The sequence below is a fragment of the Octopus bimaculoides genome, chromosome 7 (assembly GCF_046866305.1).
Source record: "Octopus bimaculoides isolate indiv1 chromosome 7, ASM4686630v1, whole genome shotgun sequence".
NCBI classification, from domain to species: Eukaryota; Metazoa; Mollusca; class Cephalopoda; order Octopoda; family Octopodidae; genus Octopus; species Octopus bimaculoides.
In genome coordinates, this window is record NC_142934.1 from 56,901,980 (window position 1) to 56,911,979 (window position 10,000).

The 10,000-nt window shown below is 38.4% G+C and overlaps 1 protein-coding gene across 12 annotated transcripts in view; it reads left to right on the forward strand.

Annotated features, from left to right (window-relative positions):
- Positions 1-10,000, forward strand: part of LOC106875689 (uncharacterized) — a 339,933-nt gene that overhangs the window by 11,842 nt on the left and 318,091 nt on the right. For 8 of the 12 annotated variants that reach the window (XM_089355347.1, XM_089355341.1, XM_089355348.1 and 5 more), the window contains exon 1: positions 638-692. The exons of the other annotated variants lie outside the window; for them this stretch is intronic. The gene's annotated coding sequence lies outside the window, so the exon portion shown is untranslated. Of the gene's footprint in view, positions 1-637; positions 693-10,000 lie in introns of those variants that run through there. 12 annotated transcript variants of the gene reach the window in all.

Consider the following 10,000-nt stretch of genomic DNA (forward strand, 5'->3'; position numbering starts at 1 on the left):
AGGGTCGCGAGTTCGATTCCCGCCGATGCGTTTTGTCCTTGGGCAAGCTACTTTATTTAACAGTGGTCCAGTGCACTCGGCTAGCAAAAATGAATAGTACCTGTATTTCAAAGGGCCAACTTTGTCACACTCTGTGTCACGCTATATACATATATATATATATATATATATATATATATATATATATATATGCGCGCGCGTGTGCATATATGTACATACATACATACATGCATGCATGCATAGAAAGATAGTAAGGAGGAAAGAGTCTGAGAAACGATCCTATCAGGAATACCCATTTTCTTTCGAGGTTTACTCATCAAAATATCAGTCTTCTATAAACACCGACATTCTCTGATATCCCAGGAAATTCCTTGACCCGGTCTGCTATGTACCTTCTCATACATTCCATTTTCCATACATCCTATTTCGAACCACATTATCCAAAGTGACGTCCTCTTTCTGATAGGCAACCGTTGTTAACTTGAGGAAAATTTAGCTGCTGTTTCTTTAAATAACACAAGCAATCACCTAGAAATTACACTCGATTATTCTTCGTTTGTTTGCCTTTGTTACTGCTGCTTCTGCCTTTGCTGCTGCTTCTGCCTTTGCTGCTGCTGCTGCTACCGATGTAGCCGTTGTTTTGTCTTGTTGCTATTGCTGTTCGGAGTACATGTGTTATAGAGTTACTTTCGGTAAGTCTCACATATAAATAAGATGTATTTTGCAATGTTCTTTATATCTTAATAGTTCTTTGCAGTTTTATAGCGGGGGTGGCTGTTGAAGCGGGTGGGAGGGGCTCATATTTAACTATTTGTAGAATGTGTGCCTATATATATATATATGTATGTGTGTGTGTTTGTGTGTGTGTGTAAGTATGTATTTTTCATATATGTAGGTACACATGCATGCATTGTAGCCTTGTATCTATGTATGTATCTATCTGCCTACCTATACACACACACACACACACACACACACACACACACACACACACACACATATATATATGTATATACACACGCACACACACACACACACAGACACACATATATACATACATGTACATGTATGTACACGCGTAGGTATATATGTACACACACACACATACACAGAGACACACACAGATATAAACATATATATATATATATATATATTTATATGCGCGCGCGTGTGTGTGTATGTCTGTCCCTGTGTGTAAATATACGCATATATCTATTGGTATACATGTGTATATGTATTTGTGTAGAAAGTATTGGCGAATGCATCTATGTAAGCATGTATATATGTAAATACATACATAAATAGATTGCAACAAATACAGATGCTGTCTATCTATCTATCTATCTATCTATCTATCTATCTATCTATCTATCTATCTATCTATCTATCTATCTGTTTATCGACCAATCTACACCTTCCTTTTCAAGTGATACTTTTCAAGTATCACTTGAAAAGGAAGGTGAGAATGAAGAGACAGTTTTTGTCTCGTAAAAGTTTCATTAAAAGGTGGGTGAATGTAGCAAAGAAGGTGCGTGCGAGTGACGATACCTCTTTGAGCATGATCCTATAAATCGAGAAAAAAAAATTTTTTAAAAGAGAGAGAGAGCACTTTGCTCTCATGTGTCTATTCCCTGCTGAGGTTACCATGGTCTTTTCCGTAGGCTTTTCTTCCATGGATAAACCTAATGTTACCCCATTTTACACAATTGACATTTTCTGTGATATACGATACCCTTTTTTTTTTTTTTTGCCCCTACCGATCCCTTTTGATCGGATTTGTTAATTTTTATTTTACTTTTTTTTTTTTTTTTTAAAGAAAAGCTCTACAGTTGTATTTGTCCCCTCTGTGTGCAGCCCTGTAAAAGAAAGTTATCTAACATGTGTGTGTGTGTGTGTGTGTGCATATATGCTTTCGGTTTTTGACTAGAATTTTAGAATTTATTTTTACCGGCGCCTTTTTCGAAGAAGTGTATAGGATAAGGTCTTGCTCATTTCCTCATCCTTTGCATACGTATTGTCCCGTGTATCGTGAACATCTATAGTTTATATGTATGTATGTATGTATGTATATATGTACGTATGTATGTAAGTATGTATGTGTATGTATATATGTAACTGAGAATGCGTATACATCGTTATATGCATATGTGTGTCTGCAGGTGTGTATATATATATATATATATATATATATATATATATATATATATATATACGTTAACAACTTTTTCACTTCCTGAGTATTAAACTAATACACCTGTTTGTTGTCTACACCACCTGTCTTCGTCTTTTGTTTTTATGCGAATTATCTCCTACATATATGTACATACTTGCTTACATAATACATATACGCATGCATACATACATACATACATACATACATACATACATACATACATACATACATAAAAAAGATCGAAGGTTTGCCGAATCGTAGACTCATACAGCCGGTTTCATTGATTCTGTGGTGTATATATTGTTCCCGACCCCTGAATGGTGCGGCTAGTCATTTTCTCAGCTGAGTGGACTAGAGCAACGTGAAATGCGATGTTTTGCTCAAGAACCCAACGCATCGCTCGGTCCAGGAATCGAAACCGTAATCTTACGATAATGGATACAACTCCCCTAGCCACTAAGCCATGCAGACATGCATACATGCACGCATAAATACATATATACATATATACATTATTATATACATACATACATACATACATTTATGCATACATACATAAGTTCATACATACATTCATACATACTTACATAATTGCATGCATACATTCATACATACATATAGACATACATTCAAACATGCGTGCATACATAGATACATACATACATTTATATATACATACACACACGCGTGCGGACTTACATGCATTCATACATACATATATTCATAGATTCATATATGCATATATACATTCATTCATACATACATACATGCGCACGTACATGCATACATACAAACATACATGCATACACACATACATGCACGCACACGCACACGCACATACATACATACATACATACATACATACATACATACATACATATGTAGTTGATTGTCAGAATCGTTAGAGGCGGCGAACTGGCAGAATCGGTAGCACGCCGGGCGAAATGCTTAGCGGTATTTCGTCTGCCGTTACGTTCTGAGTTCAGATTCCGCCGAGGTCGACTTTACCTTTCATCCTTTCGTGTTCGATAAACCAAGTACCAGTTACGCACTGGGGTCGATATAATCGACTTAATCCGTTCGTCTGTCCTTGTTTGTTCCCTCTATGTTTAGCCCCTTGTAGGCAATAAAGCAATAAGAATCGTTAGAGCGTCCGACAAATTACGATGTGATATTTGTTCCGGCTCTTTGCACTCCGAATTCTAATTCCGCTCGGGTGAATATTATGTTTCATTCTTTTAGCGTCGCTAAATAAAGTCCTTGTCCTGTACCTGGTACTTCCCTCGTTCCTCTCTAGCTATCACATCCCGGATGTTGTCTTGGGTCAAAGGTTGTAGGGTCGAGTAGGGTGATTTGATGTGTTAGAGAAAGTAAGGTTTATTTACTACTACCGGGACATTATTTCGACTGCGCGTGACAGCCGATCGACGTGGTGCGAAGGTAAAATTCCGGCGAATTAACTAGAAGTGAGTTGGCGATCTGGTTTCAATTACGAACAGAATCATTTCATTTTCATTCTGTACGTTCCCCATCTACAGCATTATCTACGTATCCACCGTTGCATGAACATGTACCCTGAAGAAATTTGGACAGCGTTATTACAGAACAATAATATGAAAATGAAAACATTGTTGTATGCCTCGACGATCCAAATAAATTTTGTGGATCATTACACACACACACACACACACACACACACACACGCACACACGGACGTGTATATAGACACATGTATACATCCCACTATTAATCTATCTGTCCATTCTTCTATCCCTCCATCCATCCGTCTATCTGTCTGTCTGTCTAGCTATTTATCTATCTATCTATATATATATATGTATATGTGTGTATGTATGCATGTATGTATCTGAGAGTCTGTATACATCGTTATCTGTCTATCTATCTATCTATCTATCTATCTATCTATCTATCTATCTATCTGTGTATTTATCCAGCCATCCCTCCATCCATCCATCCATCCATCCATCCATCCATCCATCCATCCATTCTTCTAGCCAACTATCTATCTATCTATTATATATATCTGTCTGTCTCTGTATCAATCTGCAAACATACGTATATCCCTATACATACATGCATATATACATACACAAAACATACATGCATTTACCCACACACACATGTATGCGCACAAACAACACATAAATGTGGTTGCACACACGTAAAAAGATATCTATATTATTTAGTTCAGACATACATGATATAGAGACTCCAAAGTTTACTCATTCGAAATCAACGTTAGCTATTCACATACATACATACATACACACACACACACACACACACACACACACATATATATATATATATATATATATATGGGAGAATATACAAATAATAACAACAGACGAGGACAGGTGGTGTAAATAACAAAAGTATATATTAGTATGACGCTCGGGAATACGGAAAGTCTTTGACGTTTCGAGCTACGCTCTTCAACAGAAAGAATACGGAGACAAGGAGAAAAACACGGAGAAAAAAAATTGAATAGTGTTCAGTCAACGGTCAATATACATGCCTACATATATACATACATACAAACATGCATACGCACTTAAACATACATATGTATATACATATATGCATACATACACATATACATGCATGCGTACTCACACACACATACATACATACATACATACTTTTCAAATTCACTCGATGAAAATTGGCAAACATTCTGAAGAAAGTCCACATTGCTGTGTAGTTAAGAAACTCATTTTGCAACCACGTGGTTTCGGGTTCAGTCACACTGCGCGGCAGTAGGAAAGTATCTGCTACCAATGTCTCGTGTGCATGTGTATTTGTGTTTGTACCCCCCTCCACCGCTTGATAACCGGAATCGGTTTGTTTATGTCTTCGTAATTTCGCGGTTCGGCTAATGGGTCCGATATATTAAGTGGTCTACTTTTAAAAATTTGTACTGAGGGCAATTTGTTCGGCTGAACACTCTCTAAAGCGGTGCCTCAGTATGGCAGTAGTCCAATGATTGGAACAAATAATAAAAAAAAAACATTAATGTTGCCTATAACGAACACACACACACACAATCACATATGCGCACACAACTATACGTACGCATTCACATTCCCATATGAACACACTCATATGCGTAAATACGCCAAGTTAACCATGTACACACAACACATGTAATTGATGAAGCGTATTCATGCTTTGCACAGGCATTTTAAAACATACTTTGACATATTGAAATATATGTTCGTATCAAATATATATGTGAAGGCGCGTGACTTAGTAATTAGGGTGTTGGACTCATGATCGTAAGGTTGTGGTTTCGATCCCTGCAGCTGTGACGCGATGCTCTGTGTTTTTGAGCAAAACACTTCATGCTGCACCAGTACGCTCAACCGACAAAAATGAGTAATCTTGCTACGGACCGGCATCCGGTCCAGAGTAGAATATATGCCCCACGGAAACCGGGGAACCGGCCCTATGAGACTATATGACGCGGGGGAAGATCTTTATCCATTTTTCTTTTTACACAATCATATTCACAAATTCTAGAGAACTGTTTTGACTTATACAAAGAAACTTTGCTACTTTGTATTGACTGGTTCGAATTAACCCCCACCACCACCGCCACCAAAGAAAAAAATAATAAATAAAATCTACCTACATATACCTGCAGGCATATACAAACATGCATAGACACAAGCGTGGCTATGTGGTAAAAAGCTCGCTTCCCAGTCACATGGTTCCGAGTTCAGTCCCAATGCGTGGCACCTTGGGCAAGTGTCTGCTACCATAACCCCGGGCCCATCAAAGGCTTGCGAGTGGATTTGGTAGACGAAAGACGCACGTCGTGTATGTCTTTGTGTATGTGTTTGTCCCCCACACCACCACCACTTGACAACTGGTGTTGGTGTGCTTAGGCCTCCGAATGAGTATCAGAGACCGATAGAATGAGTACCAGGCTTTGCAAAAAAAATAATAATAAGTACTGGGGTCAATTCGTTCGACTAAAATTCTTCAAGGTGGCACCCCAGCATGGCTACAGTCTAATGATTGAAACAAGTAAAAAATAAACACATAACTAAATGCAAACAGAAATTATAGCTATGTTGTTTACTTCAGACACAATTGAAGTACTGTAAACCAAAGAGTAAAGTATTGCCTGTCCCTAATTAACTCTCGGTAACCATAATAACTGGTTCTAATTTAGGCAGAAGGACAGCAATTTTGAGGGAAGGATTGGTCGATACCATCGATCCAAGTGCTTGACTCGTATAAAAAAATAAAAAGAGGAAAATTTGATCTAGGAAGGATTTGAACTCAGAATGTAAACAGCGGGAATGAATACTGCATGATATTTTTTCTGATGCTTTAACATTTCTGCCAGTTTGCTGCATTTCTGATTATTTACGATAATGATCTTTGATTCAGGCACAAACCCAGCAGTTTTCAAGGGAGGATTTAATCGATGCCATCGAGCCTATTACACGACTGCTTCTTTATCGACCCCCTAAAGATTGAAATGCAAAGCTGATCCCGATAGAATTTGAACTCAGAACGTAAAGAACCGGAAGAAATGCCACTTAGTATTTTTTTCTGATGAGCTAATGATTCTGTCAGCTCGGTTATAATTCTTTCTACTGCAGGCATAAGGCCTGAAATTTTGTAGGAGAGGGCTAGTAAATTACATCAACCCCAATGCTCAATTGGTACTTTTCTGTCAATTTCTAAAGGCTGGAAGTCAAAGTCGACCTCAGCGGAATTTGAACTCAGAACATAAAGAACCGCAAAAAATGCCGTATAGCACACTTTCAGACACGCTAACGGATCTGTCAGCTTGCAATAATAATTCTTTCTATTATAGACACATGGCCTGAAATTTTGTGGGCGGGGTACAGTCGATTATGTTTATACCAGTGTTTAACTGGTACTTATTTTTCATCAACCTTGAAAGGATGAAAGGCAAAGTCGATCATGGCGGAATTTGAACCCAGAACGTAGCGACGGGTGAAATACCGCTAAGCATTTCGTCCAGCTTGCTACCGATTCTGCCAGCTCACCGCTATAATAATGAACTGCATTGATTTTATAAGATAAAATATTCATGTAGCTATGTTAATGCATGTCTCAGATGGAATGAAATGATAAGAAAGAAATAGAAGTGTTCAGTTCAGTCTACAGAGTAAGTTTAATACATACGTTAAGACCCATTTTATTAAATTCGACCAAGAAGTTAACGAGTGAAGAACCAAGAAGGGCCCGCTATGACAATGGTTAGAATGGCCTCTTATCCAGGTAAACCCAGAACGGAAATTTCTTTCTATTTTCTAAGCACTGGAGTGGTTGTGTGGTTAAGAAGTTTACTTCGCAATCATGTGGTTTCGAGTTCAGTCCCACTGCATGGCACCTTAAACAAATGTTTTCTACTATTGCACCCAACCAACAAGTGCCTTGTGAGTGAATACGATAGAAGGAACCTGTATGGAAGCCTGTCGTGTATACGTTTGTGTGTACGCGTGCATGCTTTTTTGTGTTTGGCATTCCTCCACCGACTGCCAACTGGTGTCGGTTTGTTTATGCCTCCGAAAAAACAGGGGTTCGGCAAAATAAGATCGACAAGATAATTATCTGACTTAAAATAAATGCTGGGGTTGATTTGTTCGTCTAAACCCTTCAAAGTGGTGTATCAGCATGACTGCAGTCCAATGACTGAGGCAAGTAAAAGAATAAAAGAGAATATAACCATCATTTGACATGAATTTGCACGACTAACTTTTAGTATCACTAATACTGGTAAAAAACTGTAATGTGGATGTTACGCTCTTTTTTACTTGTTTCAGTCATTTGACTGTGGTCATGCTGGAGCACCGCCTTTAATCGAGCAAAGGACTTATTCTTTGTGAGCCTAGTACTTATTCTATCGGTCTCTTTCGCCGAACCGCTAAGTTACGGGGACGTAAACACACCAGCATCGGTTGTCAAGCGATGTTGGGGAGACAAGCACAGACACACAAACACACACACACACACACACACACATATATATATATATACACATACATATATACGACGGTCTTCTTTCAGTTTCCGTCTACCAAATCCACTCACAAGGCTTTGGTCGGCCCGAAGCTATAGTAGAAGGCACTTGCCCAAAGTGCCACGCAGTGGGACTGAACCCGGAACCATGTGGCTGGTAAGCAAACTACTTACCACACAGCCACTATGTTAGCATATTTCTGTTGTGGTTCTTTTAAAAATTTTTCTGACTTTGGTTTGTGTCTCTCACTTACCATGTAACACGTTGAAGACAGCTGAGCTACGCCTTCTTCATATCCAAAATAACTGCCTAATAACTGAAAAATAACTGATTAAAAATAAGGAAAACTAGTGAAAGATATAGTTATTTTTTATTCGTTCTACTTAATCCTTAATTGAAATATTGAGCTTCCTAACTTCACTAGTTTCTGAGATACCAGAGTGACCACTGAAATAAACAAATGAAGCAAACAAACGTGGTAAAAACAGTGACATATGATTGGCTATATTGAATAGAGGCGGCGTTAGCAGTGATGCATAATAATTATAACGAGAAATTAGGACCTACACTAGACTAGGTTGAATTCTACTTAAGGACATTTGTATGTGTATATAAACTACATTTATGCTTTTATAGTTCTATTATTCATAATAACAACAGTTGTTGTTTGTTGTTGTTGGCACTCTGTCGCTTACGACGACGAAGGTTCCAGTTGATCCGATCAACGGAACAGCCTGCTCGCGAAATTAACGTGCAAGTGACTGAGCACTCCACAGACACGTGTAACCTTAACGTAGTTCTCGGGGATATTCAGCGTGACACAGTGTGACAAGGCTGACCCTTTGAATTACAGGCACAACAGAAACAGGAAGTAAGAGTGAGAGAAAGTTGTGGTGAAAGAGTACAGCAGGGTTCGCCACCATCTCCTGCCGGAGCTTCGTGGAGCTTTAGGTGTTTTCGCTCAATAAACACTCACAACGCCCGGTCTGGGAATCGAAACCGCGATCCTATGACCGCGAGTCCGCTACCCTAACCACTGGGCCATTGCGCCTCCACGATAACAACAGTAAGCACACTAATAATTTACAAGAAGTAGGCTGAAGAGGAGGGGATGAGGAGATAGGGATACAAATGCTCCCTTCAAACAAAGTGAACTATAATAATACGGAGTTTCTGCTGAAAAACATCATTCAAAATCTTTCTTGTCTCTTGACAAAGGATGATTGTCCAAAACGCTTAGCACTCTTCAGTTTCGTTCTTACACGGAAAATAAATTGCTTTGTGCTATTGCTTGTTTTGGTTTCTGCCCCTTTAACAGTTTCGGAACCGACACGAACCAGTATTAGTTGCTACTGTTTTTGTTGCTGTCTACAATAACGATATTCTCACAGTGATGTTATCTTCATGTCGTGCCAGAGGGGTTGAATAAATTATTAATCATGAAGTTTATATGAAAATATTGGCACAAATTGTAATTTCAAGTTTTAATTTAATTATTAAATTAGCCACGAGATTACGTTTATCTATGTGAGTGAGGTGAATCAGTCATTTGTATGGAATCCAGGATTTAAGTAGCAAATAATTTAACGACCCATAAAAGGATGAGAAACAGATTTGGCTCCGACATAATTCGAAAACAGAACGTAAAACTACGAAACTAATTACCACAAGGTATTTTATCTGCTGCTCTTCTGATTCTATCAATTCATCTCCTTGAGGTTATAAAAAAGTAATTTCCTAAAACATGACACTAAATGAAGTACCCAAAACATTGGCACGACACAACACTGCAACACTTG